Source organism: Heterocephalus glaber, unplaced genomic scaffold, assembly GCF_053883595.1.
Source record: "Heterocephalus glaber isolate CG9 unplaced genomic scaffold, H.glaber_assembly_v1.0 deba00001532, whole genome shotgun sequence".
Classification (NCBI taxonomy): domain Eukaryota; kingdom Metazoa; phylum Chordata; class Mammalia; order Rodentia; family Bathyergidae; genus Heterocephalus; species Heterocephalus glaber.
This window is the reverse complement of record NW_028258330.1, coordinates 5,795,528-5,819,104: the sequence shown is the minus strand read 5'-3', so window position 1 is coordinate 5,819,104 and position 23,577 is coordinate 5,795,528. Positions and strand designations below refer to the sequence as shown.

Here is a 23,577-nt window from a genome sequence, read left to right as displayed (position 1 = left end):
AAGAACAGGAAGCCAGGGCCCGGCTCTCTGCAATGTTCCTTGACAACCTGGCTGGTGTTATGAGGAGGTCTGTACTTTTAACATGGGCTGCACAGAACCTCCACAAGGAGATGTCTGTGAGAAAGGAGAATAAGATGCATTACAGTGCATGGGAGATGTTTTCTTTACGTGAGGAGAGAGAAGGTTTGTGCTTTATAGATCCAATGCTGCCAATTTTTTAACTAAGAGACTTGTTGTAAATCTAAGAGTTGTTGGAAATCTCTTCCAAGTACATTGGTTCAAGGACTACCATTGAGTCTCTGCAAAAAAAAAAAATGCAGTTTGAGCTTTCTGGCCCTAAGTGTCCCCATCTGTTAAACAGGGATGATCGTGAATCCTAACAAGACTGTCTTCAGAATCAAGGCCATAGAATAATTGTTTGCATCTCTGATGTGAACACTGGATCTTTGTTAATTTATTAGGAAGTACCTATTGAATGTAAAGGCTCTGAAGTTCTTCTGGTATGGTAGTGGAACCTCCCCATCTTCCTTCTCCACCACACCATACAAACATGCACACAAGTTGCCTTTCTCTAACTTGTAGAGATGTTCCAGCAGATTCCATGTGAAGGCACCAGCCCCTGAGTGGTCCCAGTACGATGTCCAAATTGGCAGCCAGTTGTTGGGATTCTTATCCAGCACCTCACACACAACACTTCAGCCCATCACTCAAGCACAGTCACATTCATCCCAGGCCATATAACAGGGGGTTTTTTCTGTTTCAAATTCTTTATTATACATTATGGTTGCACAATGAGGCTGGTTAAATATAATTAGATTTCAAAATCTCTGAATATTTTCTAAATTACTACATGCAAGTGACCATGAAAATATTTGGCATTTTAAAAATTCTGAACAGGCACTTACATGGAGGAAAACATTACCATTCATAGATACTCACATTTAAAATGCTCCAGCACATGGTACATGGAACCTTTGGCCAGGAAAGAAGTTAGTTACTGACCGTTTTATCAAAGTACCGTAGTACTAAAACAGGTTTAAAGAAATGTAGTTTGGGTTATTAGCTTACTCATAAAGTAAGATTAACTGACAAAACTTGCACTGAAGTGTATTTTAAGATATTGGTACAAAAACCAATGAACCCTAAGTGAGAGTACTTTCCACATAGCAGGCTTTGTTTTGGTTTCCACACTCCACAATTAGTGTATTTGAGATCAGACCCCATGCATATGAGTGGATGACTGCAACCTCTTTTTTGACACTGAACAAATGACTTGAATTTAGTGTTTACAAAAATTAAGACAGAGTGGGTGAGGTCGAAATGAAGTTTGAACTAGCCATAATTCCAGTTTAACAAACATGAAATTGCCCAGATCTGTATAAAATTCCCTCCTGATCCCCCACCTCCCAATTTTCCATTGAAGAATGAATAAATCTGTAAAATCATGGAAGTGATATTTGCATACATGTGACAAGACTATTTGTTAAATTTTTTTTAAAAAATAATAATATATATATATGCACACACATTTCTAACTATGGGAAAATTACATAGGTGTAACAAGTTCTAAAATGCCAACATATGCCAACCCCATGTTGCAGAATACATACGGTGGTACTGCTGGAAAATAATACCAAAATGATTACTTAATATGGGGGAAAGAAAAGGGCCACAATGCCATGCCATATAAGCCCCGGGGAAAAAATATTTGTAACACAAGTCTTCAAAGAGGACGAAAGGCAGAAAGCTATGAAATGATAGACTCAGAAGCACCTTCAGTGAAACACTCCATGTACATTTCTCAAATGCATTTGTAAAATGAAATGTAGTTCTCAAAAATATTAATATGCCATGTTCTAAATCTTTAAGATATAAGGTCCACTTAGGTTTTCTAATTTGATTTGAACACAAAATATTTAATTTTTTACATGTAGAGAAAAGGGTATTCATTAGTAAGAAGAAAAGGATTTACAGTCAACATTATGAGGAAAGAAAGCAAAACTGCAAATACCAGCCTATTCAAATGAAAATCTTTAATGTTTATACTGATGCAACATCTGAGTGCTTATCATCAAAGTATGCATTTAAAAAATTAAATTAAATTCAAAAGGCAGCTTAGGAAATCTCCAGTGTTTCAAGAAAGCACTTTTTAAAATGTTTATACATGAAGAACATTTAGTTATATTGTAAAATAAATGCAGCACTGTAAGATAAAGGAAGACTATTATATATGGAGTATTGTCCTTTTTCCCCCCATACATGCTGCAACCACCTTTAACCTGATGAACTTAATGGTTATGGATTTTTTTCCTTTTTCCCTCCTACTCAGTTCACATTTCAGGCTGTTCAGCAGGATGCTTGTGAGTCTGGAGATTCATATCGCTGGTGAAAGTTTGTTCTCTGTTTCCTGTTTTTCAGGAGCTTTTTTCTGTAAGATGATTTTCTGCTGCCTCATCAACAAGCACTAGATTCAAAAAGTACCTGACGGAAAATTTTTTGTTCATATCTCTCATTGTTGGTGTTGGGTCGTATCCTGCCAAAAATAGTCTTATTGGAATGGATTCACCTTTTACTGGTGCACCATCCATTATTTCATATTTGGCGATAGTTTCTGTTTCCGTGGTAGTACTGAGTCCAATTCCTGTGATCTCTTTATTGATCAGTTGTAACTCCATGTGTTGTATTTTTATTCTTACTAGTAAGAAGTACATTTTTCCAACAATCACATCCTTTAAATGATACTTTGATTTATTATATTCAAACTCTATATGTAGACAATCTTCAATGCCCACTTCCATTTTAATAGAGTTGTTAACATCAGGATAGGTGGCAAGTTGGTGAATAATAAGATCATACTCTTTCGCCATGTTCATCAGTCTTCTCACTATTGTCACCTTAAGAAAATACCTCAAGCGGACATTGGCACTGATGTAAGATCCATATGGCTTTTCAACTTGCATAAATTTAAAATCATAACTTATCTGAGTCAGTTCTCCGGGTAAAGCTAGTTCTTTCACTAGGTTTACAAATTCATGAGTATTACTCTTATCTTTGAAAAGTTCAATTTGACCTACAAGTTCAATTCTAATTCCTTGGTGCTCTAGTCTCTTTCCAGCTTGCTTAAAGGCTAGGTTTACCTTTCCTGAAACAGACTTTCCATCACAGAAGAGATAGTATTTTTCTACTTGGCCCTCTTCAGTCTTCATCTCTGCCATTTTTCTTGTTCCCTCATCATTAAGGACAACATCAATCTCACAAGTGGAACCAAAAAAGCCTTCAAGAAAACTCTTGGGAGAGGACTCTGCTTCGAGCCCCTGCACAGGCGGGACCGGGAGCCCTCCCAGGGCTCCCAGAGCGGCTCGAGGAACATGGCCCGGAGAACCCACCACCCCTGCAGGTGTGCGGGCCTCGCCGAGACCTGGACTTGGCGAGGCGGCTGCCCCGAGCAGGGATCAGGAAGGGCCTCCATATAAGAATTTTGCCGGGGAGCTTTGACCTGTCGCTTACAGAGTGTAGCTCACAAATCCATCTCCCCTCACGTGGAGAGTTGACTATTGATTAACAAAGTATGAGCTTGATCTGTTTTCTGTCTCCCACCTCTTCTTCTCCCCACCTTGATTCTTTTTCTTTTTTTCTTTTTATTTTATTTTGCAGTGCTAGGGATTGAACCCAGGGCCTTTCACTAAGCTACATCCCCAGCTCTTCTTTTACATTTTCTTTTGAGACAAGTTCTCACTAAGTCATTAAGTTGCCTAGGCTGGGCTCAAAATTGCTATCCTCCTGCCTCAGCCTCGAAAAGGGCAAGGATTACAGGCATGCACCATGAGGCACAGCTCCGTCCTTTCTTCTAAATAGCAGGAGTAGGCATGCACCATGTACCTGGCCTTGTGCTTTACAGGCCTTATCCCATTGAGTCTGCACATTAGCTGGGGAAGTGGGCGCTTTCTTATCCATCTCTCACAGACAAGAAACTGAAGATCAGAGAGGTTAGTGGTTTGCCTTAGCTCACACAGTCAGTGATGGTAAAACATGAAGTTCACCATCATAACAGTGGCTTCATTCAGCCTGACCCCCCTCCAGTCTCCCCATCTCAGCAAAGGATCCAAATGACTCCTGTCCCAAACACTGGAGTCAGTCTCTGCTCCCCCTCCTTCCTCTTTCTCCTCAATCGGCCAATCCACACTGCTGCTTCTTTTTCCCCCCAGCAGCATCCTGGACCCAGCCAACCTCACTTTCCTTCTGGGACCCACAAGAGCTTCCTGCTCCCACTCTGGGGCTCCAATGCCTTCTCCGCAAACCAACCAGAAAAGCACTTGCAGAGTGGTAGAGGCATCAGGTCCCTTCCCACTTGTGACACGTGGTCCACAGAGTCACCCCTCCCCTCCTCCCTCGCCCGCTTCGCGGCCTCTGTCCTGCTCCCATGGCCTCCTTCATGGTTTCTGACCACACTTGCCCCTCACGCAGCTCTCCTCGCCACCTCTCTTATGCACCTCCTTCTGTCCCACTCGTGGTAGAAATTACTTATTTGTACCTTGATAACCACCAGACTTTCACCAGGAAAGAAAAGCTGTCAGTGTCACCCCAACGTGCTCAGTTCGGGTAATGACTATTTCTACTGCTTGCTGGCTGCTGTGGAGAACTGATCTCCCTCCCCGTAGCCACACCAAGAGGAAGAAGACCTCACTGCGCTAGACTTCCCAGTCCGTCCCAAGTGGGAACCAGAGAAAGGGGCAGGAGTGATTGTCTTGATGCTTTCACCTCATTCATTTGTGCTACGTGCATCCAACAACAGCCATTCGCCATCTCAGAGCATGCATTTCAAACTGAAAAACTAACCAAGGGTTTTTCTATACAGGATCACTATCCAAAACATTTTGAAAAGTAAAAAGAAAAGATATATGTGGGCATATTCTTAGCTGATAAGCTTTGTGTAATATCTATTTCAGTAGAAGAGAATTCCCAGAATATAAGGACTCTATTCACAGGGTTCTCTGGAGAAACATGCCATCGCACAGTCATCACTATTAATACTGAACTCAGTGCTCCATATTTACAAATCCTTCCCAGGGAAAGCCAACCTGCCATAGAAATAGTGCTTATAATTATGATCATGGATGCTATCAGTTCCTCACAGGGAATGCATCAAATACCAATTTAAATGCAAATGAATTTTATCATTCCAAATTAGACTCATCCTATTGTGTTGAAATGAATATAGAAAATAATATTGGACACTAAATTGCAAGTAATTAATATTGACAGAAAAATAGACACTGTCATCTCAATTCTTGGGGAACAAGTCTTGCCCTGTGTGTACTATGTGTATGCTGGGCTGACTGGAACAAATACCTCAGGGCCTGGCAGGGCTAATGTACAAGATTAACAGGAAAGCAAATGGGGGAGAAATGGCACTGTTATATCCAGGACCCAGCTAGCTGTTCTTTAGGTCTGAGGAATGTACACTTAAACCTGTACTTGAGTGACTGCATGTTATTTAAAATTAATTTCTCAGTACTTGTATGCTAAAAGGACAGCTTTAAAATTAAGCTATTTCCCTTAAGCATAAAGGCAAAGAAGCCTTTTGTCTCCTCCATAATCTAACCTAGGGGTTGGCAAACTATAACACCCAGGCTGGCCACTTGTTCTTGTAAATAAAGTTTTATTGGAATGCACCCACAATTGTTGGTTTACTTCTCTATGGCTGCTTTGTGCTGTAATGGCAACTGGGGCCTTCAAAACCTAAAATATTTATTATTTGACTCTTTACAAGAAAGTCTGCAGAAATCTGTGGATCTAACCAATTGTGTATCAAGACATAGGAAAATGATGTTATTAAAAGCACAGATGGAACACTTTCTATTTGTGTGGCATCAAGTAAGATGCTAGACATCTCTGGGGCTTTTTCCATCCCTGAATTGAGGTGTTGTTGTTGTTTTGAGACAGGGTCTCTCTATGTAGTTCAGGCTGGACTTGAACTCACTATGTAGCCCAGGCTGGCCTTGAACTCTTGGTGATCCTCCTGCCTCAGCTTCCTGAGTGCTGGGGAAAAAAATTCTTTGCTGTCTGGCTGCATCTTCATTTGTAAGCCAAGAAAATTAGATTGTTGTCTGTTATATCTGTGAAATCTTATGAAACCCTCCTCCCTTCCAATAAAATATCTGATTAAGAAGCAAAAGCTGAATTGGTTTTGTAGGAAAGGAAATAGTCAATTACTTTGAATCTACTTAATTTGCTTTCGAGAATGAGAGAGAATGTCAGAGTCACGCTCCTTCTCACCATCCATGCACAATACTCCATGCCCAAATCACCATGGTCACGCAATTTCGAAGGGTTTCTCGTTCATTTCTGTCTTCCTGACGCTGGGACATGGAGACCCAGACCAGCAGTTTCCTTAGGATTTGTTCCCAGGATGCACAGGCAGGAGTTGGGGTTGGAAACAGCGAAGACCTTGGTCTCAGGGTGGGCAGCAAGTGGCACTAGTCTGTGGGTGGTGCAGGACATAGCTCAGAATGCATGAGGTAGAGGCATGAGCCCCATACACCGGAACCCACTGGGCATAGGCAAGGCTAACAGTGGGTTGGAGGGACAAGCAATGGGCTGTCCTCTGGGCTGCCACAGAGAGAGAGAGATGAGATGAGGACACCGCAAGTTGGTCCAGTATGTGTCAAAATGCTAAAAGCAAGGCATTATGGATGAGACATCCAACAGCTCTACTACACTCACAAAATCAGAAGTTTCTAAATGTTCTACTTGGAAACAGCCCAAGTGCCATCAACTGGAAACTGGTTAAAGAAGATGTGTTTTTTTTATAAAATGGAGTACTACTCAGCCATAAAGAATGAGAAACTAGAGTCATTTATAGCTAAATGGATGCATATTGAGGCCATACTCTTAAGTGAAATAAATAGGACACACATGTGTAAATACCGAAGTTTCTCTAGTGTGAGAAATGAGAGTGTAAATAAGGATTAAAAGGATTAATAACTAATAATTGATACTTTGAAATAGGAAAAGGTCCAAAGGGGTAAGGGTGGTGGGAGGAGATGGGGAAAGGAAAGAATGGAAAGGAAAAATTATGAGAAAAGAAAAAAATGGAAACGAAGTCTATGTAAATAGGGAAGGATGGAGGGGTGAAGGGGTAATGGGGAAAGGTAATGGGGCACAGGTAATGGGGAAAAAATAAGAACCAAGATGCATCATGTACAGGTACAAGCATCCAATGATAAATGTAAACATATTGTATACCTAAAATGTACCAATAAAAGAATTTAAGCAAAAAAATAAAAATAAAAAATAAATGTTCTAATCACATGGCCATATCCGTGAAGATGTTTGAGCATTCTCTCCCAGTATCTCCACAGATATTTCCTCAAACAGTGTATTATGTATTACTTTAACGGTGGACTAGGTGCTTTATACAACCAAGAAAGACAATTCTAAAGAAGAATATAAAAACAAAGACCTAAAAATGTTAAATGGACACTCATGTTCATAGAACCCTTATTTACAATAGCCAAGAGGTCGAATCAATCTAAGACTCATCTACAGGTGAACCAAGAAGCGAAATGTGTGACTACATATTGTGGAACATTATTCAGCCTTACAAAAGGAAGGGAATTCTGTCATGTGCTACAGTGTGTGTTGACCCTGAGGACATAATGCTGAGAGAAATAACCCTGTCACAAAGAGATAGATACTGCATGATCCCACTTACATGAGGTATCTAGGGAAGTCAGATTCATAGAGACAGAAAGGAGAATGAATGCCAACATTTATCATCATCAGGGGCTGGATTTAGGGGGGTTATAGGAGGTCATTGTGTAGTGGTTGCAGGCTTTCAGTTTTGCAAGATGAAAAAGCTCTAGAGGTTGCTTACACAATAATGTATTCAGCACTACTGTACTTTACACTTAAAACTAGTTTAGATAGTAAATTTTATGCTATGCATTTTTACCATGATTAAAATAAATATCTAAATGTTTTAAATCAAGCTCAAAAAATAATTTGTAATATTTTTCCCTTTTTTCCCAATGGATCATCCTTTGTATCCCCTGGGTGCACAATGACTTGAAGAAATCCACACAGAATAGCCAGTGTGTGGCCTGCTCTTAATGTGATTGATAGGAGCTTCTGTATTTTCTGAAACCCTTTGGGCATAGAGATGTTAAGATTTCCATTTCGGGAGAGATAAATCAATGAAATAGAAATAACACTAAAGAGGATCTTGTGGATAGGCAGATCCCGCCTCCATTTAGTTACTGGCTTTGAGACATGTTAATCCACCTCTCTGGTTTACACATTGAGCCTAGGCCAAAGGAGGAGAGTGCTATGCTTTCACTGATTCACTCAGCAACTGTTCACTGAGTCCTCACTATGCCAGGGACTATATAACATACTAATTATACATTGTTCCATAACAAATTACCCTCTAACCCTAGCACCATAAAGCCACACCTAGTTTTTAATCTCAGGGACTTTCTCTGGGTCAGGATTCGAGGAGCAGTGGGATTGGTGTCTCCAGGTCTTTTCTGAGGCTGCTGTCATCTCAAGGACTGAATAGGCCCAGAGCATCCTGCTGCCATGGTGGCCCATGTGGCAGCAGTGGCTGGCAGGAGGCCTCTGTCCCTCCTGTGTGTGGTTCTCCATGAACTACTTAAGGTCTTCCCAGTGTGGCAGCTGTCTTCCCAGCGCAAGGGTCCAGGAAAGGGAGCCAGACGGAAGCCATGATGTCTTTGGTGACCTCACCTTAGCACTGCTTATACACTGCTACCACTACGGTGTCCTGGTGGTACCAGGGTCAGCCCTGCTGGGTGTGGGAAGCTACGTGCAGGGTTGTGGCCCAGGAGGAGAGAATCCCTGGGCAAGCTCAGAGCAGAGTGAAGCAGAGCTGGCCTCAACCCTCCAGGACACAGCTCTGCTCCTTGTGAGTTGTAAGAGTGAGCTTCTGTTTTCTTTGAACCCTACAGGCTGCTAGGTGTTAAAACTTCTCTCTTCTGGAGAAATAAAACAGCATCTAATGGGTAAAACAAACTCTGCAGAAATGAGTATTTACTTACCATTGCCGTGCTTTGCTAGAATGGGGAAGATGAGGAACCTGATCAGGGTTGCTATGTAAGGAAAGGCTTTCCTGGAAAAGAGAACTCAGCACTGATGCCTTAGGGCTACTACAGGTGTTCAGCAGCATAAGGAGAAGCTGTTCCAAGGCCCTGAGGCAGCAACTCACTCAGCTTTCTCCAATATCTGAAGAAGGCTGGTGTGTCTGGGGGGTGGGTGGGGAGGGAGAAGGGAATCAATCCAGGAAGAAAATGGCGTGAGATGCACTGGAGAAATGAGAGAGAACTGGTGATTATGTGATCAGGATAAGCCACAAGAATTTGCAAATTCCCCCTAGGACCGAGGTGGGGAGGGGAGACAATATGCCTGGATTTAGCAAAGATCTGCCCTCTATGGAGCTGGATTGGAAGTAAGAGTGGGAGCTGGGAGGGCACTTGGCTTGCAGACAGAGAGAGAGAGAGAGAGAAAGAAAATGTAGTAAAAGTGCCCTGAATTTAGGACTTTCTTACTAAATATTACTTCCTCTTCCTCTAAAAAAAAAAAAAGAATCAGAAATACTTAAAATACGATGACATTTGCCCACAGTTGCCTCTCTAAAAAGCAGAAAGAAGCACTGTCAGATAGTACAGGCCTCGCTGGGCACCTGGGAAGCTGGGCATCCAGGCCTTAACAGGGTCTTGTCAATAGGGACCAGAAGCAAAGCCAACAGTGAGCTTAGTGCTTCTCAAATCCATAGCCCACAGTGAGCTTTGAATAGGGTTTATGGTGCTTAATCAGGAAGCCAGTGGCACTGATCTGGAAATTAATTGGATGCTTGGATTTTCCATACATCATGGAGAGTTACATATTACAAAGGTTTTGGCAGGATATATTTAGTAACAGTGTCACTGATGTTCAATCCCGAGCAGTGTCTCATGTCTACTCTGGGGCTCATTATATCCTGAGTGACAATGGGTGCCTAGTAAATCTCTTTTGATTATGATGATCAACCAAGATGCTCAGAGTGTCTTTAATAGCTAATGAGGAATTATACCAGAGTGGAGGTTTTCTCTAAATGTGAAAGTAAGCCTGGACTCTCAGGACCCACTGAGCTTTTGGTTATTTAATCATTTTTATTTAATTGATTCACTATGTTATCTTAATAGATTATTTTTAAAGTTAACTGTACATTACCCCCAAAACTGAAAAATGTCACTTGCCGTATAAATAAGGCAGCCATAAAAATAGACCCAGTTGGAGCCAAAACTCCTACACACACCACCCACAGTAAGTATAACACACAGCAAGAAATCCCAGCCCTAGGTGTGCTGACAGCAAGGGAGGGGTAGCCAGGGTCACTAGTGCACACAGATATGAGGTAGGGACAGGGAGAGTGTAGGATATATGGTATAGGTATGATCAAAAATATGATGTGTGTTTAAATTGAAATTTTTTATTACAATAAAAGGCCCATTGCCATGAATTCCCCTCAAGGTACTACCCCTCATTTCAAATACCTTTATCGCATCATTCTTGCCAGCTCTGGAAGTCCTTTTCTGCAAATATCTTTAGTTGTGCTATTACAGTGACCTTGATGCCCTGAATCGATTTAAAACACTGACCTTTTCTGATCATTTTGACTTTGAGGAAAATCCAGGAGTGACACGGTGCCACATCTAGTGAATAAAGTGGATGAGGACACACTATAATGTTTTTAAGAGCCTGCCTTTTCATTGGATGGCCCTTGGCAGCAGCATTCACTGTAATTTTTTTTACCACATCTCATAAAGACACTCAGGAAAGAGGACTTCCAGAACTGCTGCAGAAAGTGGCAAGAATGATGGGATAAGTGTGTTCAAACTGAGGTAAAGTATTAGGGGGGTGGTGATTAATGGCAATGTGTCTTTTGTTGTGATAAATTTTTTTACTTAAACTTTCACTGTATTTTCCAGTCGCCCCTTGTGTGATACAGGGCACATGTCAATACACAGTGGCTGATACAGGGAAAGGAGGATGGAAAAAGAAAAGGAAACCTTTAAGTGAACAGCAGCAAATAGCCACTCAGACTGGAAAAGAAAGTGCCCTTCAGTGCATGGAAAGGGTGGGGATGTGTGCTCAGGCTTTGCAGGTCCAGGGTGGCCAACTGAAAGAGGCATCTTCTGGACCCTTGATGGGCAGCAACCAGGATTCACTTACCTGTGTCTCTACAGTCTGGCTTTGCTGGGACCTTGGATGCAAAGGGCTCAGCAAGGTGTTGACAGTAGCTGTAAGGTCCCTGCTGCTCCTAAAGGCAAATACCTCCAGACCTCCTTGTGGTGAGTGGATATTTGTGAGGCCAACTACTAAAGCATACAACAAAATAAGCAAATCTCAAGATATTGTGTTAGCTAAACAAGGAAAATACAATAGAGTATACAATACTGTCTTTCATTTATAGGAGTTCTAAAACAGGCAGAATTAAGATATAAAGACAGAAATCAAAATGGTGGTGGCCTGAGGCAGGTGGGATGAACCAGAAGGGAATCACATCTCGAGCGAACTTTCCGAGGTGGGGAAAATATTCTGTGTCTTAATTGGCATGAGGATCACATGAGTGGGTAGACTCCAAAATGCATCAAGCTGCACATTTAAGATCACATAGTTCATTGCACATAAATTATACCTAATGAAAAAAGTGAATTTTAAAAAAAAACTATTAGCAAAAGAGCCAATTTAGAAGCCAGTTACTGCAGAAAGCACCATATGAATGTGGGAAGAATGAGAGTCTCCCTCCTGTCAAGGGAGACTTACAGGGCCTCAGCCTTTCCACTGCCCCACAGGGAGCTATTTGTGGGAGAGATAATAAAGAAATCAGAGCTCCTGGAAACTCTCTCTTCCCTGAACAGGCTGCAAGGGGTATTGTTTAATCATTGTTACTAAATTCTTAGAAAAGCATCCTCCTTGCTTCTTCTATATTTGCATTTTTAATATAGAAACAACTTTCGCTCATCATGAAAAAGATTCGATCATTACAGAAGTATAGAGAAAATAAAAACTCCAATATCCCTTCTCTCTCTCTCTCTCTCTCTCTCTCTCTCTCTCTCTCTCTCCTTTGTCCTCCTCTAAAATCCCACTCACTTTCCAATTTGGGGGAGGTGTCAGTTGTATATGGATCTTTCCAGATATTTTTTCCAAAGCTGGAATCATACCATACCTCATATCATGCAAGCTGTTCCTTATTTAACAATATATTCTCTCCCACGGCATGGATACACCATCATTTATTTAACCAAACCCCTGATGCCTGACAGCACGGTTTTTCCCCAAAGACATGCTGCTATCAACTATAGGATGAGTATATTTCCTTAGATGTTTATAGATCTTTGAATCCTTGTGTGAATACCCATTTAGAATAAGTCCCTACATGTAAGTATTACAAAGTAATCATGATTGTCATGCTAAAATACTACATGTGGCTCTTGATCTCAAGTTTTTCTATATAATGTATAACTGTTGTCTGTTAACATTCTGCAGGGATTCAATTCAACTACTAAAATGACCATGGTTGATAAAATGTATTTTAAAAGTGGTTAATGTCAGATGAAATTATAATAGTTATGCTCACTTCCCCTACTGAAATACTTATGTCACTGATCTTCTCTTCTGGGTGTTCAACAACTAAAGTTTGAAGACAACAACTAGAAAGGTAACTGGATTATGAGGACAGCCAATATTTTGGCCCTGGCCCTCAAGGTCAACAAAGAATCCAGGACATGAAGGAACCTTTCCTACAGGATCCTTTGTCTTTGGTAAGTCACTCAACCTCCTGAGCAGGGAGATTGCTGGGCACCAGAGGACAAATGTACCATGTGCCAAAGGAGGGTCACAAAAGGAAAAATCTCCCACACTCTCACTGAACGCAACATGGTCAAGCAAGTCTGTGACCCATCCTGACAGCTGACAGAGGAGCTGAGAGGCTTTGTGCATGGTTCCAAAGTAATGCCTGAGGAGACTCAACTGACCTTGATAGATAGCAAGAGGTTCATACTGATTGACACAGGTCTCACTTTAACTTGATCTTAAACACCCAGCAGAAAAGAATAACCAAAAGAGGTATAAATAATGCCATAGTAATAAAGCTAGATATAAAAAGGGGCTCCAGTCACTGACCCCTTCTAGCAGTTTCTAGCTGCACCAGTAGCTGACCACAGTCATGGATCATTAGGAAAAAAATATGGTAAAATCTATAAAAGCTCAGCTAGAATTTTAAATATCTTAGGGAGATTTGTTCTTCAAATTGTTTCTTATCTTCTTACAGCTAAAACTAGAGAGATTTATGACAAAGTATCAGACTTATACATAACCTCTATCAGTGAAAGAATCTGAGGCAGCAGGTTACAATCACTATTACAGTATCTAAATGTAACTTTCTCTTCAATCTGTCCTTCCATTCTAGTGTGCTCATGCTTAGATTATACATGCTCTAATTTCTTAAAAGTTTTGTTTATTCTTGCCTAGAGGCTACCAACTCCAAGCAGTCATACAAATGGAACTAATGACAAATGTACTAAAATTCTTTTACCAGAATCCACCAGATCAACCTTGTAAACAGCTCATAACTGCTAAACTATACAATATGACTTCTATGTTGGATTCTGAAGTCCCCTGGACCTTCTCCTTATCCTCTTTGTAGAGTCTATTACTAGTTCTTCTCAGTAAAAACACTTGTTGGCTATATTTATGACAACCCTGGTGATCTTATTGTTTAGCCCATGTATTCTTAACTGTTTCTTTGGCTTTGTCTCCTCCAGACTCGAAGCTGTAAGCCTACCCAATGTAAGACTGAGGGCCTTACCAAACGCTCTGAGGAGCTGACTGCAGTAAGGATCACCCAGGAGGAAACACACCAGACAGATTGAGATAGTAAAAAAAACAGATCTTTGTTAATCTGGTCAGACAGCACCCTCCAAGCAATAAGCTTAGAGAGGCCCCGAGCTCAGGGGGTTGGAAGGTTTTATAGGGGCTGCACGGGAGCTTAGCAAGCAGAACTACAGAAGCGGAATTTTTGTGGTTAGGGGAGTTTGTAGATGTTCTTTACTTATCTAACAGGATGTTCTTTACACAGAAACAATGGTACATTCCATGGTGTCTTAACAGATAAACAAGTACATTCTGGGAACTCTGTGTCCTTTAGTGAACCCAAAACCCACAGGGACAAGATGGAGGGCCTGTAACAAGATGGCATTACTTGTGCTAAGTCTCGCCTGGGTCTTACACCAAGATGACAATGCCTGGAGCCTATCGAGGGCCTTTAGACAGACTCTCTGTAAAGTAACTCTGACTGCTGATTACAACTACAACCCTCTTCAGCAGGAAGGAGCCAGACTGGTCTTTGCCCTTTGCCCCCTCACAGTAGTTAGGGGTACTTCCTCAGAGGGGGCAATATTTCAGATAGGTAAGTTAATTAGATATTTTGTAGGCAGTTAGACAGGGCCAGCCCATAAAGAGCCAACACGGAGAACAGTGAAGACACATTCACTGAAGGCCAGTATTACAAAAGAAGAGAAGCTACCACACCCATGTAGGATGAATAACAGTGATTGATATTCTAAACAGGTATCAATCACCTGGGTGGGGGGCCAAGGTCTTAACCCTGCCTCTCCAGGAAATATCCCTGACCCCCACCCTTACTGAAAATCCTTGTACATTTGCTATGTGACTTGCTCCCCCATTTGACCCCCATTTAATCAATATTACCTGGGTAACTGTACTTGAAATCTCATTGGTTGGTCATGGTTTTGCCCCACCTCATGCCCACCTTGTAAATTTCCCTTGGGTCTTACAGTTTTGTCCCACTTTGTAGCCACCTCATCACATGGCTTTGCTGTATAAAACATCTTTGAAAAGTGGGGTGGGGGGGCAACCCATTTTCCAGTCCCCCTTCTGTCTCTCTTAGACAGAAGCTTTCTTTCTCCCAATAAATTTTTCCTACTCTTAAAAAACAAAAAAAGAATAAGTCCCTCGAAGTTCAAGGTCTGGATCAAGGAGCACAGGCAATTTTAATTCTGAGAAACCTGAAATTATCCCTTGGATAATTCTGTAGATTCTTCTCCAGCACATCCTCCCTCATTTTGATCTCAAAGAGGGGGAAAATAAAGCCTTCAGAATGTCGAAGTCACTCTAAGACTGTCTGAAGCCCTTGACAGTGTCTTTTTTCCCCCCTTTGGTACCGAGATTGAACTCCGGTCCTTGCACTTGCGAGGCAAGCAGTGGAACCACTGAGCTAAATCTCCAGCCTGAGAATCAGACTTGAGCCCAACTTGTCCTTATTTTCACTGCTGACTTGAAATCTCCACAATGAGGAAATAAAACATATGATTTTTTTAAAAAACTCTTAAACAATGAGATTAATGAGACTTGAGAGGCTATGACTCGAACATTTGCTGGTTAATAGATTTAGGGATAGAAACAGTGTTGTGTCAATTGCTGTAATTAACCAGGAATAAAGATGAATTGAAAGGGCCCTTCCTTGCCAGCCAAGCCACAATTTAGATGCTGGGTAATGAGCCCCTGGTGAGGACCAGAAGGCAAGAAGTAGAGAAAGACTCAGCTCTTTTTGTGCAAAACGAGTGCAGGGTTCTCAAGAACACAGAAGCTCCACCCTGTGGAGACTTCTGGAGGCTGCTTACAACCCATCCTCAAGGAAATAGGACACTTTCCATCTCTCACGGTTCGGCTGCTTCCCCCCAGGCATCTCTTTTTCCTTACATGGAGTTAAACTTTTTCTGAGCCAGAAAGAATATGATGCTGAAGGAAACTAAGGCTTTCTGTGCCTGTAATTAAATGCCCAATTGGGAAAAGCCCCACACGACCCTTCCACATCCTACAGGCCAGCCAATTATCAATTTAATCAATTTTAAAATAGCTCTTTATAATAGACACACCAAAATTTAAAAAGATTTGAGATAAAAGGCACTGCATTCCAAAGGTAGGGCTAGGAATCACCCATAAATCTTTACCAAGATAAGTGCACTTCACTTACTAGCACATAAAATTACCCAAATCTAATAACTGCTATTGTTCGATTTACTTTTTATTTATTTTTGCTATTAGTACAAGTTTGCGATACATAATGAATACATTCATCTTGAGGAGTTGCTACATGGTCATGGGAGGATGATCTATTTACTTCTCCTCTCCCTCCTTTCCCTTTCTCCCAATCTCTTGATCCCTTTCTCATTTGCAAAAGATCAGTCTCCAGGGCCAGGCCAGGGATTTAGCTCAGTGGTGCTGCCGCCTGCCTTGCAAGCATGGAGTCCTGAGCTCTATCCCAGGTACCAAAAAAAAAAGCAAACAATCTGTTTCCAATCTTTTATTTTGCTCTTTGAATTATTTATATTTTGGGCTTCTCATGGAAGAGAAGCCATGTGATATTTAACTTTCTGTGTCTGGTTTATTTCACTTAATATTATGGTTTCAAGTTGTATCCATTTTCCTACAGATGACTCGATTTTATCCTCCTTTAGAGCAGAGTGGTACTTGAGTACTACTCCATATCACATTTTCTTTATCCATTCACCTGCTGATGGCCACTTCCAAGATTTAGCTATTATGAATTATACTGTTAGAAACATGGGTATGCATGGATCACTGATGCCTTTAACTCTTAGGAGTTATCTAGACTGGGAATAGCTAGGTCAAATGGAAATTCTAATTTTAGTGTTTTGAGGACTTTCCATACTGATTTCCATAGTGGTTGTATTAGTTTACACTCCTGTAAACAATGTAAAAAGGCTTCTTTTCCCCCACAGCCTCACTAGCTTTTTGTTGTTTTTTGAGTTCTTGATGAAGATCATTCTCTCTGGAATAAGATGGAATCTCAGTGTTATTTTAATTTACTTTTCTCTAAAGTCAAAAGATATGTTGAACATTTTTTCATGTTCTTATTGGTCACTTGTATTTTTTCTTTTGAAAATTGTCCCTTCATTTCAATTGCCTATTTTTTTATTAGGTCTTTTATTTTTGGAGGTCTGATTTTTTTTTCTTCTTTATATATTCTAGATGTTAGTCCTCTGTCAGAGGAATAGCTGGCAAAACATTTTTTCCCACCCCATAAGTTATCTCTTCACTCTGTTGATTGTTTCCTTTGCTGAACAGAAGCATTTTAATTTGATATAATCCCATTTGTTGATTCTTTGTATTATTTCTTGTGCAGTTGGGGTTCTGTTCAGAAAGTCCTTGCCCATGCCTATGTCTCCAAGACTTTTAGCCATTTGATCTTCCAGCAGACTGTTTCTGTTTTAATATCTAGGTTTTTGATCCATTTTTATTTTATTTTAGGGCATGGCAAGAGACATGGGTCTACATTCAATCTTCTACATATGGACAGCCAGTTTTCCCAGCACCATTTGTTAATTAGGCTATCTTTTCTCCAGAGTGTGTTTGGCTCCTTTTTTCAATGATCAGATGTCTGAGTACACCTAGGGTTGTTTCTGCATCCTCTATTCTGTCCCATTGATATATATGTCTGCTTTTGTACCAGGGCCATGCTGTTTTATCATTGTGGCTTTGTAATATAACTTGAAATCCAGGATTAGGATGCCTCCTGTAGGAAACAGGGAAAGGGGATGTTACTAAAACCTCTGCAGTAAGTCCTAGTCTCCTGTGAGCCACAGCAGCACAAGGTGAATTACAGGAAAGGTAGAAAAATGACACTGAGAAGAAGCTGAGCTTCAGGTCTGATCAGTGCTGCTCTGGGCAGCAAAGACGACAGCCCCCAGCTTACTCCACCTTTTATTCAGTACATCGGGAGAAACAAATGTAACAAATGACTTGCAGAGAGTTCAGTACATCCTGCGTAAATAAGATGTAACAATCCAAGAACAAGAAGGAACTGAGTAGATGTTTGTTCCTTCCAGGATGTTCTCGGCTCCCAGGATGTTTCTTGTCCTGGAGAATCACAGCATCATCGGATCATTGAGGTCTCAGTTGTGACTGGAGGCCAAAATGGAGTTACGTCTTGGAATTCCATAGCTGGGCTGTAGGCAGGAGAACTAGGCTAACCAAATGATTTTACCCTAAAATTATGTAGCATTGCTCCCAACAGCCTCCTACTTTGCTCTTGTTGCCCAGGATTGCTTTTGCTATTCTAGATCTTTTCTGATTCCATATAAATTTTAGAATTGTTTTTGCTAGTTCTGTGAAAAATGCTGCTGGTATTTTGATTGGGATTGCACTAAATCTATAAATCAGTTTTGGTAATATGATCATTTTGACAATATTATTTCTGCCTATCCAGAAGAGGGGAAATCTTTCCATTTTCTGATGCCTTCTTCAATCTCCTTTCTTTAGAGTACTTGAGTTTTCATTATAAATGTCTCTCTTTCACTTTCTTGATTAATACCTAGGTATTGATATTTTTGAAACTATTGTGAATACAGTGATGCCTTGGCTCATGAACTTAATTCTTTCCATGATTCTGGTTGCAAATCAAAATTCAGTGATTAGGTTCAATGTTGACCTTATGGGGAAATTTGATTTGGTTTTCATCCAATTTGGTTTGTGACCAGAAACATGGAAAGAATTAAATTCATGAACAGAGGTACCACTGCCATACTATTTTCTTGATTCTTTTCTCAATGTGATCACTTTTAATTTAAAGGAGAAAATTTTACCCTTTCTGGTACACCTTTCTGTGAGTTTTGACAGACACATAAAATTGTGTAAATAGCACTTAAGTCAAACAGAAATCCCCATCCCCCAAGGAAACCCCCTTCTGCACCTTGTAATCAAGCCCTCCTCAGCCCCACCTTATGTCCCTGGCTGCCACACATCTGTTTTCTAATCCTATAGTTTTATCTTTTCTAGAATGTCATAGAAGTGGAATCATGCAGTAGATAACCTTTGAGTCTAACTCTTTCTTGCATTTCTGATTCATCCATGTGGTTGTATATATTGATAACATGTTCTTTTTGTTGTTATGGCCCTATTGTGTGATATACCACAGCTCATTTTGTTCACTCATTCTCCAGTTGTGGGATCTTTGGAAGGCTTCTGGTTTGGGGAATTGGAAATAAAATCTCCATCTACATTCACATGAACCTTTTTTGTGGAATTCAGATTTCCTCTATCTTGGGATTGCTGGGACACCTGGTAAACCAATTGCTAGTCAGTCTCCAGCAAATGTAACTGCTTTCAGTGTGTACAGGGCTTAGAAAGAGGTCGGTTGCCACTGGGGTTGAGAAAGCCACCTGCTGTCAATATCATTCTCATTTATGCAGCTCTTGATGGGAGTGACTGGGCTTAGACCCAGCCTTGTGTAGCCGTCTGTTCCCTCTCTGTCCCCAGCATCCTGTAAGGAACTCAGAGTGCACCCAGGCCTTCAGCCCTGTGAGTCTACAAAACCACTCTTTATTCTAGGTCCTGTGTCAAGAGAAGACCAGATAGTTCATTTCTTTTCCCTTTGTCATCAATTTTTGTGTCTTAAAATGTCATGAAGATTTCTAATGTAAGTAGATCTTGAGATTTTTAACTAAATAAAATAAATGGGAATGAAATTTTGATTATTTTCCCAGTTGAATATTTTTGAAAATACGTGCTTTTCACAAATTTGAGCACTAACTATGCACTTATAATGTAAAATCATGTTCCAAAAAAACTAAAAAAAAGTTAAAATTATCATAATTATGCAATCCCTGTTATATCTCAACTCATAGATGTAATTTTTGATAACTTCTCTTCAAAAAGAAGGCTACTTTTTAAACTTTTCTTCTTTCCTATCACAACCAAATATAGCTAACTCCTTGAGTATTCAATTGAGGCTAAAGATTTGCATTTAGCAGCACAGCTAATGAGTTCTACCTTGTTTCAATTGTATTAACTTTATGAGACCTCTGGTTTTATCTCTCATGTCAGCTTATTTCATCTTCCCATTTTCCACTTATTTTTTTCTAAAAAATAACAATAGCAAAAGACAATTAAAATATGCAAATAATGCTGCTTGCAACACTGCTGTTTAATTTAATATACATAAAACACATGTGGTATAATTAAAAGTGCTATGATGTTGACATATTTTTTAAAAAGGAGATTTGAGGATAAGGACATGTGATGTATAGAAGTACAAGTAATGAAAGATTGGATTCGAAATCTCTCTAAAGGGTGCTCAGGTTGTTCTGCCCAATTCCAAAGACAAATGGCCATATTTTAATACTTTTGTTAGCATACAGAACATGATCGAGCTCTGCCTGACAGGTCTTATAATATCCAATCATTCTGGAACCAACAAAATAACTGGGGGAGTTTCTGTCAGTTTATTCACTCCTTCAACACAGGTACTGTGCATCTACCATGTGCACAGTGGTGTCCAGTAGAGCCCGGTGCCTATCTTTGACCATTTCTGTGGCCTGGACAGAGTGGACACAGGACCCAGTGCTATGGAGGGAGATCTCACCCATGGCAGAGTGTTGCACAAGGAGGGCTCTTCCTAAATGTGGACACATTCCTGGGCCTCAAGGCCAGCCACAGGAAGGCTCAAGAGAATCCCTGGCCTGCTGGAGATGCCTGCAGGGAGAGAAGAAGGTAGAAACCTGCTGGTTTCCTAGGGTGTCCACAGTCCAGCTCCATACACTGGGGTCCTCAGACAACAATCAGGAGAATCTCAAGTTCCAGCCCAGCCTGGCCAAAGTAGTGAGGTCCTGTCTCAAAATAAAAGACAAGCTTGGGCCGGGGATTTAGCTCAGTGGTTTCGCTGCCTGCTGTGCAAGTGCAAGGACCCAAGTTCGAACCCTGGTACCAAAAAAAAAACAAATAAATAAATAAATAATAAAAGACAAGCTAGGGATGTAGTGTAAAGGTCCTGGGTTCAATCCAGGGCAAGAAGGAAGGAAAGGGAAGAGAAGAGAAGGCTCTGAGAGAAGTCTGACCCACACCCTCTCCTGGTTCCCGGGAGCTCCTCAGCCTGCAGACCCTGGGCTCCACCCCGTGCTGTCCTCTGTGCATCTCTGAGCACCATAAGAACACCTGTCATTGCATTTAGGGCCCATATTCATGCAATAAGACCTCTTCTTCACATGTTCACATCTGCAGAGACACTAGAGTGGACCCCGAAATTCGAGGGAGTTACAGTCCTAAAGCATCTGCAAATTTCAGATATTGTCAGAAAAACACCTATAAATGCCTATTTTTATAGTTTGTGCTCTGAATATGCTATATCTCCTGCAGTTATGTAATTTAATTTAATAAAATACTTTGTTAATAAAACCTGAGAAGGTCCAGGGTGTTTGGACATCATCTTAGGAATCTTAGTGCTTTAAAAAGGACAAAACAGAAAACTCAAGATAGCTACATGCAGTACACCAGCCTGTTAGGATGTGAGAATCCTGGTGCACATGCAGAGATGTGTTACAGGGCAGCAGCCTAACAGCAGCAAGGAGAACTACTACTCTCTCAGATTGGCTACTTGCAAACCTCAGGCCAAAAAAACATCTGCAGAAGATATTTGCAGTTTCTGCGAAATTGTAAGGGCTGGGCCAGGGATTTAGCTCAGTGGTTCCACTGCCTGCTTCTGCGAAAAATTATTAGTTAGCTTCTAAGGAAAAATCCTCAAATAACTGAGGCCTCAGCTTCTCGGAGATATACTATATTTCCACATTAGGTCACATAGGGGTCTCCCCATCAAGAGTCACTCAGGGTCTCTTTCCAGGAAATTCAACCTACAATAAGCAAGGTTAGGTAAACTACAGCCTGCCTGTTGTCTTTTTTTGCTATTTCTTTTTTCTGTAAGTTTCTGTGGGAATACAGCCATACTCATTTATATGTCAGCAACAACTCTTTTCCCAATATAAAGGCAAATAGGAGTCACTGTGACAGGGACCATAAGACCCAAAAAGGCTAAAACATTTACCATTTGGCCTTTCAAAAAAACAAAGTTTGGTAATCCCTGAGCTACAGCAAAACTGGTACTAAGCAGACCATAAACAGCCTTGAGTTGAAAATTAGGAACTAGAAACTTGATCCTGAAAGTTCTGGGGGTGTAGTCCAGTATGGACAGGAAACGCCAAAGGGGACTGAAAAGATACAAAAACAAAGAAGAGGAGGAGGAGAATGGAATGAGGAGGAAGCGGTAGAAGCCAGTGTGAAGTAGAAGCAGTAGAAGAAGTGTGGTAGTGCTCATCTGTAAGCCCAGCACTCAGAGACTGATGCAGGAAGATTGCAAATTCAAGCCTAGTTTGGGATATTTGGCAACTTAACAAGACCCTGTTTCAAAATATAAAAAACTGGAGATATAGGTAAGTGTGAAGGCCCCGAGTTCAATCCCCAGCACTGTCAAAAGAAAAAAAAGAAGAAGAGGAAGGGAAGGGGGAGAAAGGAGAAGGGCAAGAAAGAGAAGGAAGAAAAGAATGAGAAGAGGAAGAGGAAATGGAAAAGGAAGAGGAGGAGGAGGAGAAGGAGAGGAAGAGGAAAAGAAAGAAGAAAGAGGAGGCAAGTGGACAAAGAACTCTGGTAGGCCCAATGAGATGCCCTGTGATTAGAGGAGAAGAGAAGAGAAAGGTAAGGAACAAGCCACCATCCTTCATAATTCAGCAGGATCAGGGTCACCACTCTGGATTGTGAGAAAGCCATGAAGATGCTGAGAGGGACTAGAATGGGTGTTGTTGGGGTGATGGGAATCATGGGTCCAGAAAGCAGAGGGTCAGAGGAGCTCTCCTGATTGTTGAACAGGGGATAATGATGGCAGCAGAGACATCCAAGAACCCTGAGAGTCAGGGGGTGTCATCTGCAAAGGTCTGGAGCAGGGTACCTCCTTTCCAAGGAAGCAGTGCCCATAACTCGCCTGTGGGCCTGCACACAAAAGGATCATGGATTAACATGGACACAGATACCCCACCTTAGAGCAACTCAGTAAGCTGTGTGCACGCCATGCCAAAGAAGGCTGTGATCATGTCTCTATAGCTTATGAGTTATGAAATTGGATTCCCATCACAAATGCTGTCAAAGATTTTTTTGCTTCAAAACCAATTAAAATAATGAATATCAGTGAAAGGAGCCAGCATGAATTTCATCTTTCTCCAGAATAGTTGGAGATCATCCTTTCTTTTGGTCACATTTTACATTAGCAGGAAATGTGAAATTGGTCACATTCAAAGGCAAGCCTCAAGCGAATTCTTCATGGAAGATAACTCTTCCACTTAGCTGTTTATCAGCTGCAAAAACTGAGATAGTTACAATGCGTCTTGTGCTTCCTTTCCACTCACACCCCAAGGTCATGACCCTCTATTTTCATCTTCTCCTCTTAGCAAGGTAATTCTAAAGAATCGCCAAAGCAGAGATTAACTGTTCAAGGCAAAAACTAATGAGTGAGATTACTGAAAAGTGTTTAAGCTTGGTTTATTATGAAGTGAAAGTGGGTGGATACACAAAAACCTGAGTCCCCTCCACTTGTTAGTGCCAGTCTTGCTGCCATTTAATAAGCTGTAGGACCTGATGTTCCCTCTCAGTGCTGAATGTGCCCAGCTAAACAAGGTACTGTAGTCCATAGATTTCTTCTTTACCTTTGTATTAGTC

General features: G+C 41.0%; 1 protein-coding gene and 1 pseudogene across 1 annotated transcript in view; one reads left to right on the top strand and one right to left on the bottom strand.

Annotated features, from left to right (window-relative positions):
* Positions 1–23,577, top strand: part of Pcsk2 (proprotein convertase subtilisin/kexin type 2) — a 275,337-nt gene that overhangs the window by 185,823 nt on the left and 65,937 nt on the right. The gene's annotated exons all lie outside the window — the stretch shown is intronic.
* Positions 2,175–2,971, bottom strand: LOC106009029 (vacuolar protein sorting-associated protein 26A pseudogene; annotated as a pseudogene).